General features: G+C 42.6%; 1 pseudogene across 1 annotated transcript in view; it reads left to right on the top strand.

Annotated features, from left to right (window-relative positions):
- The first annotated feature begins 4,299 nt into the window (after positions 1-4,299).
- Positions 4,300-7,659, top strand: part of LOC145390739 (trans-1,2-dihydrobenzene-1,2-diol dehydrogenase-like) — a 29,866-nt pseudogene continuing 26,506 nt past the window's right edge. Inside the window, exon 1 of the transcript XR_013895703.1 lies at positions 4,300-4,377. The product of XR_013895703.1 is annotated as a trans-1,2-dihydrobenzene-1,2-diol dehydrogenase-like (transcript). The remainder of the gene's footprint in view (positions 4,378-7,659) is intronic.

Raw genomic sequence — 7,659 nt, 5'->3', positions numbered from 1 at the left:
CGCGCAGAAATGGTTGTAAAATCATTCCATAACCCAAAAAACAGGGGCCATTTTGTTCAGCACACCTGGTGTCGAATGGTAACGAGCGGTTGAAATGTGCACAGATGCAGCTTGTGTTAAATGGTAACGAGTGCACGATATTTGCATCACACCCAGAACCACCAAAGAGTTAATAACTGAGTGCTTAAATGAAGGAATAATTAATTGACTCAGTGGCTACCTTCCTGTTTAGCGTATTTGTTAGGAGGTGGATGCCCGGATTCCTCAGGCCCTTCCTTGGCTTTGACCATGATGCTGAGGTTGTAAATGACTTGTGTTGGTAACAACTGTCAGCATTCACCTGACAAAACTGAGTCATGCCAGTAGTTTCAGTCTCTCATGATTGCCTGAAATTCTGTGATCTTTAGTTTTGAGGAGAAATTCAGTGATTTTACTTGTTTTGAGAAAGGAGTAAGTCTCCCAGGTTACTACAGTAGTCAGATCAATCCATGAGTTTGACTATACTTGGCTATCAGCTGCACAATAATTGGTTAGGGGTCTTTTCCAGGCTAGAATAAAGTTAATACACCATTATACTGGTAATTACACTACTGTATTGTTTGTTTATGTAGAACTAACAATCAAGGACATTAATGAACACAGTATACAGAAAAGCAGAAACAGTCATTATTATTAGCAGTAGTTGTAGCCCCAGGTTCATGTGAAATGTGAACCTGGTGGGCTGCAGGCTGATGTTGTCCACCATCCTTCTTTTCTGGGGATAGAGAGGGAGTTGAAAGACATTTGTATAACTGGGCAGGAGGGCTTCTGGTTTGTATCAGTGCCACCACATGAAGGCATCTCACTCCAGCATCAAAGCAGCTATTAAAATAATTAAATGAATATATGAGATAATACAGATTTAACTGAAGATTTGCAACTTTAAAACATGCCATAAAGCAGTGATGACGATACTAAACTGTTGCAAGGATAGCATTGACCTTGAATATTTGGTTAACCCTTTCACATACCAATGATGGCCGTCATTGGCTTCTGAGGCTCACACGTTTGGATGATGGCCGAAGCTGTCATCCGAACGTCTTCCTGTTCATTTCCATGTTTCTGCAGTATTATTGCTCCAGGTACAATAAATTGTACATCGTAGGAAGGAAATTTATTCAGCTATGTCATGGAGCAAAAAATGTTATTCAATCTTGAACAGTTTTGTTTTATTTGGCAGAATTTTATTTAAAGCATAAAATTTGTGCATGTTGGCTAAATTCTACTCTCTTTTTTTAGCATTTTGTTTTGTGTTTATTGCCTTTTTGAACATAGTATGATAAAGTACAGTTGCTAAGCTTTGAAAATAGATGAAGTTGAGGTGTATACAATGGCTAGTAACATTGCTACGAGCGGGAGTAGTAAAACATCTCCATGCGACTGCATGTCAGAATTTTGCTCGCTTTTTCTACATATATTATTTTGCATATATTTTCTGCATTTATTATTTTGCATATATTCCTTTTTTGAGCATAGTGTGGTAAAGTACAATTACTAAGCATCAAAACAAGACCAGATTGAGCTCTCTTCGATGAATAATAACTTTGCTGTGAGTGGTAGTATTAAAACATCCCTACGTGACCTCACACAGTGCATCAGCCAGTCACTCACCACAGCAATTATTTACAAGCACCCCTAACGGGAAGGAGTTAAGATATTGACTATAGAATTAAGAAACTGATTTAAAAAGAAATAGTACAAAAATTGTGCCAGTAGATAAAGAAATTAGTCTTTGTAGTTTAGTGATCAGTTCTCTCACCATTTTGACTTATCTTGTTCACTCTCTCTCTCTGAAAGTCCTTTGGTCTTGGTTGTCAAAAATTTGAGCTCTAGAATTATTATTATTTTTCTTTATTATTGTTATTGTTATTACTATCATCATCATCATCTAATCCTACATTGCCCCATGAGGAGTGTAGGAGCCCGGGGCTAGGAAAGTTGGTCGCGACATTTAAGATGAGAGTGACCAGCTTCACTCATCCCTGAACGGCATTATGTGAGCAATAAAACCCCAACCATCGCTTGGATATAAACCTTCATTGGCTCAATCTGATTGGAGCTCTGTAATTACCCACTAAACCACCAGGCCCCTATTATTATTATTACTATTATTATTATTATTATTACTACTACTATTATTTTTTGTGCGTGTGTAGCTTTTAATTGATAGGTGATGAGCAGTAGTAGTAATTTTTGTGAGTTGGTACAGTAGTTACACTACAGAGAAAAACTATAGCCTTTTTACTCTAACTTGGCCTAAAATTACCATCTCTCCGTCTTCAGTGTTGGGTTGTAGCAATAGGTAACACTAGACTATAATGCTAATCATGAAGAAGTGCTGTGGAAAGGATGCAGAGCCATAGCATTATCTTTTTCAGCCATATATGTGATATAGGCAGCTAAATGGCAAAATCTGGACCAAGGTAGAGTAAAAACAGTAGTCTACAAAGCTGAAGAAACTTGTAAAAAAAAAAAAATAATAAAAAAAAAAAAAGTTGTAGAAATTTATCTTTGTTGTATGACCTTGTAGAATAAATTGGATTACTAATTTCCGTTCTTTTACTAATATTGTTGTGAAATGTCGATTTACTGTAGTTTTAATTACTAGGTTATAGTGTAGCTGTATTAACGGTAGAGTAGCTATGTAATATATTGAAAAGGTTCCAAAACTCTTCACAGTGTGAACTGTGGAGATATTTTTTGTGTATAGCCAGATGCCATAATCCTGTGAGAGGTGGCTTTTTAACTTTGATTTACAGCAGTTGTGTTACAGGGAGGGGCACTAACTCTGTGCCAACCCACTTGCTGACACGTAGGGAACGTGTATGGGTTGGCTATATGGTTACCACCCAGCATTGTAAATGATTTCCTGGCTAACAGAAGTAAGGTGGTGTGCATGTAATTTTAGAAGTGAAAGTGAGGTATGGAATTTTGTGGAGAAAGTATGAAAAAAAGATTCACATGTATCTTTACTGTAACTGGGCTAGGATGCTATACCCCCCCCCCTCTCTCTCTCTCTCTCTGGTGTATATATTAAGGTGTGATCAATACAGGAGCTATCTCACACTCCATCACTGGTTTGAATTGACCCTAACTCACCCCCCCCCCTCTCTCTCTCTCTCTCGCTCTCGCTCTCTCTCCACTCCTTGCTTTATATTCCTTCTCCATTCATCCTTCCTCCATTCTCTCCTCCTTCCTTCCCATCCTCCTCGTATCTCTTTCCTTTCCTCTCCTTCCATTCATTGTCTCCCTTCATACTCTCTCCTTCCCTTTATTCTCTCTCCTCTTCCTTTCCTCTTTTCACTTTTCCTCCCCTTCTGTTTTTTCTTTCCTCCCCGGCATCTATCTTTCCCCCTTTCCGTCCCTTCCTTCTTTCTCCCCTTCCCTTCCTTCTTTCTCCCCTTCCCTTCCTTCTTTCTCCCCTTCCCTTCCTTCTTTCTCCCCTTCCCTCCCTTCTTTCTCCCCTTCCCTTCCTTCTTTCTCCCCTTCCCTTCCTTCCTTTTTCCTCCTTTTCCCTTCCTTCTTTCTCCCCATCCCTTCCTTCTTTCTCCCCATCCCTTCCTTCTTTCTCCCCTTCCCTTCCTTCCTTTTTCCTCCTTTTCCCTTCCTTTTTCCTCCTTTTCCCTTCCTTCCTTTTTCCTCCTTTTCCCTTCCTTCCTTTTTCCTCCTTTTCCCTTCCTTCTTTCTCCCCTTCCCTTCCTTCCTTCTTTCTCCCCTTCCCTTCCTTCTCTCTCCCCTTCCCTCCCTTCTCCCATTCCGTCAGTCTTTACCTGCCTTTACTCTCTCCCTTCTCGTTTCCCTCTCTTTCCCCTTCCTTTCCTATTCCTCCCTTTTTACCTGCTTTCCCTCCCTTTTTTTTTTCTCATATCCTTCCCTTCCGTGTCCCCACACCTTTCTTCCCTTTCATTTTCCTCCCATCCTTCCTTCTCTCTCCCTCTCTCTCCCTTCCCTTCCATCTCGCCTTCCCTCCCTTCTCCAATCCGCGGCGCCAAATCTCAGTGCCCGAGCTTCCCGCCAGAACCTCATCTTGGCGCGCAAACTTCAATTTTCCCGCGTTAACGAGGATGATGGACAGGGCGCGCGCGGTCACTCCAATTTTCGCTCAACCATTCGCCCGGGACCACATTGCATCGCTCCCTACGTCCCTGAAATAACTCCTAATCTATCCTTTACTCCTTTCTAGCCATTTATTCTCGACTAGCCAACTTATGGAGGGAAGTGGATGGATTTGAATTTGAAAGTGGTCGGGTGGAAATAGTCATGGCCGTTGCCCCTGGAGACCTTGTAAACAAACGATCTGGGAGCGAAGGGGAACGGGAAGGCGGGTTGGGTTGTGAGGTGGGCAAGATTAGGGAAGCTGATGAAGGTTGATATGAGAGGAGAGGAGAGACCAGTGGAGCTTGAGCCGCCCTGCCCGCCTGTATATAGTCAACAGTCAAGGCAGAGAGAGGAGGAGGAAGAGGAGGGGGATGGAGCGGGAGGGAGGGAGACGGAGAGCGAGCGTATTTGAATTTATTGATACTCGTATGCGTGTTTTATTAATTTTTGATTGAATTTTCTGTATTCGTATGCGTGTTTAATTGTATTCACAGGTGATTGAATTGTCTATTAGTAGCTGCTTTATGTTGATTTATTTAAAAGCTATTTGTTTGCTAAGGGAGAGGTTTCGGATTTAAATTTATAGTTGATATATAATTCAGCACGAGTGGACTGCGGTAACTTCGAGCATTACCACGAGGGGTTAGAAGGAATAGGACTGTTTGATATTTTTTGGGGGGGTGGGGAACGATTATGGCCGATTTGCCTGTCAGTTTTAGTTTATCAGTTCATTTGAGATTATTATTATTATTATTATTATTATTATTATTATTATTTTATGTATGGACTTGTTTACCTGTCTGGATTCGTCTGACTATCGATATCTGTATCTATATTTAAGTTTACCTGTTTATCTGTCTGTTTGTTTGTCTTTTTTACACTCTATATGTTTGTCTTTATATTTATTTAGGAGAATTGTCAACTCTCACTTTTACAGTGCTTTACTCCGTGCATTGCTTCCCTCCCTCCCTCACCTCTCTCCTTCCTTCCTCTCCCTCCTTTCTCTCCTTCTTTCCCTCCCTTCTTCCTTTTTTCCCTCCCTTCTTCCTTCCTGCTTGCCCTCCAACCTCTTTCCCTCATCCTTTCTTGTTTCCACATTCCGTCTCTCCTGTCTTTTCATCCTTTCATTCTCCATCCCTCCCTCTCTCCTCCCTTCTCTCACCCTTCCTCCCTCTTTTCCTCCCTCCCTCCCTTCACTCTCCCTTCCTTCCAACTTACTTTACCTCCAGCCTTCTTCCCATCCTTCCTTCCGTTGGTTCTTCCTCCCTCCTCCCTCCTTTCTTCCTTCCAATCATCTTTCCTCTTCCTCCCTCCTTCCCTCTCCACCCTCCTTCCTTCTCCCTCCCCCCTTCCCTCTCCACCCTCCCTCCTTCCCTCTCCTCCCTCCTTCTCACTCTCCTCCCTCCTTCCCTCCCCTCCCTCCTTCCCTCTCCCTCCTTCCCCCTCCCTCCCTCCTTCTCCTTCCTCCTTCCCTCTCCCCTCCTTTCTTCCAGTTACCTTCCTTCTCCTTCCCTCTCTTCCTCCCTTCTGTTTTCCTCCCTCCTTCCCTTTCCTTCCTCCTTCTCTCTCTCCCTCCCTCCCTCCTGTTTTCCTCCCTCCCTATCGCTTCCACATGATCTCCGTTCATCCTAAAAAAAAAAAAAAAAAAAGCAAAATGTGAAAAATATCAACCCTTTCAGTACGACGATGAATTTTCTTTACTCAGCTGACGGGGGATAGATAGAAATAGATAGATGGATAGATAGATGTAGGTAGATGATAGATAGGTAACAAGAGAGAGGGATGGATAGATAGATTGATAGATGGTTTGATTGATAGGTAACAAGAGATGGATAGATAGATAGATTGATAGATAGGTAACTAAAGAGATAGATATAGATAGATTAATAGATAGAGGTAACTGAAGATAGATAGATTGATAGATAGATAGGTAACAAAAGAGATGGATGGATAGATAGATAGATAGATAGATTAATAGATAGATAGGTAACTGAAGAGATAGATTGATAGATAGGTAACAAAAGAGATGGATAGATAAATAGATAGATAGAGATAGAGTGACAGATTGATAGGTAACTAAAGAGATAGATAGATAATAAAAGATGTGTAAATAAATGAATGGATTGGTGGATGGTTGGGCAGATAGATAGATATAAACAGGTAGATGTAAGTAGATAGATACATGGGTAGATAGATAGACTGTTAGAGGTAAAGTTAGATAGATGGATGGCAGAGATGGAAAAGGATAGATAAATAAGTAGTTAAACTGGTGGTAACTTCATCTCTCTCTCTCTCTCTCTCTCTCTCTCTCTCACACACACACACACACACCTCCTACCGTGCTTTCGTTTCTTCTCTCTCTCTCTCTCTCTCTCTCTCTCTCTCTCTCTCTCTCTCTCTCTCCTACCATGCTTTCGTTCGTTTCATTGATTCTCTCTCTCTCTCTCTCTCTCTCTCTCTCTCTCTCTCTCTCTCTCTCAGCTCCTCACCTTAGCAATTAGCCAGCACAGGACCCAGGTGAGATGATTAGGCCTTTTAAAAATCTTCCTTCCTTCCTTCCTTCCCTCCTTCCTTCCCTCCTTCCTTCCCTCCTTCCTTCCTTCCCTCCTTCCTTCCTTCCTTCCATCCATCCTTCCTTCCATCCTTCCTTCCATCCTTCCTTCCTTCCTTCCATCTTTCCTTCCTTCCTTTATATCTTCCGCCTTTCTTTTTCTTTCATTCTTTCCCTCTCTTTCTTTCCTTCCTTCCTTTCTTCCACCTCTCCTCCCTCCCTCCCTCCCTCCCTCCTGTCCCTTCTCTTCCCTTCCCTTCCTTCCTTCCTTCCTTCCTTCCTCCCTCCCTCCCTCCCTCCCTCCCTCCCTTTCTTCCTTCCTTCCTTCCACCTCTCCTCTCTCCCTTCCTCTCCTACTCAGTCTTTCATCCTAATTTTCCGGGTTGAATGAAGTAGCTCCCAGTTACAAGAAAGAAAACCTTGTAGGCCTAGGCGGCTCCCTCGCACTTCTTCGTGACTACTTTTGACGTTTATTTTTCACCTGAGGGAACCGGGCAATTCACACTTTGAAAACTAAATCGTGGTTGTGTGAAATTTGATGAGCCTTTATCAGGTAGAAATGCGTCTCCTTGGTTACTAGTCAAATCCACCCTCCAATCTGACTACACCTGGCCATCAACTGAGCTGGAAGGGGTTAGGAATGCGTCTCCTTGGTTACTAGTCAAATCCACCCGTCAATCTGACTACACCTGGCCATCAACTGAGCTGGAAGGGGTTAGGAATGAGTCTCCTTGGTTACTAGTCAAATCCACCCTCCAATCTGACTACACCTGGCCATCAACTGAGCTGGAAGGGGTTAGGGATCTTTGTTAGGAATGCGTCTCCTTGGTTACTAGTCAAATCAACCCCCAAATCTGACTACACCTGGCCATCAACTGAGCTGAAAGGGGTTAGGGATCTTTCTTAGGAATGCGTCCCCTTGGTTACTAGTCAAAACCCTCCAATCTGACAACACCTGGCCATCACGAGCT

This window comes from Coenobita brevimanus, chromosome 15 (assembly GCF_032717465.1).
Source record: "Coenobita brevimanus isolate Jiangsu-jjx chromosome 15, ASM3271746v2, whole genome shotgun sequence".
NCBI lineage: Eukaryota > Metazoa > Arthropoda > Malacostraca > Decapoda > Coenobitidae > Coenobita > Coenobita brevimanus.
This window is presented reverse-complemented; position numbering and strand designations above follow the sequence as displayed.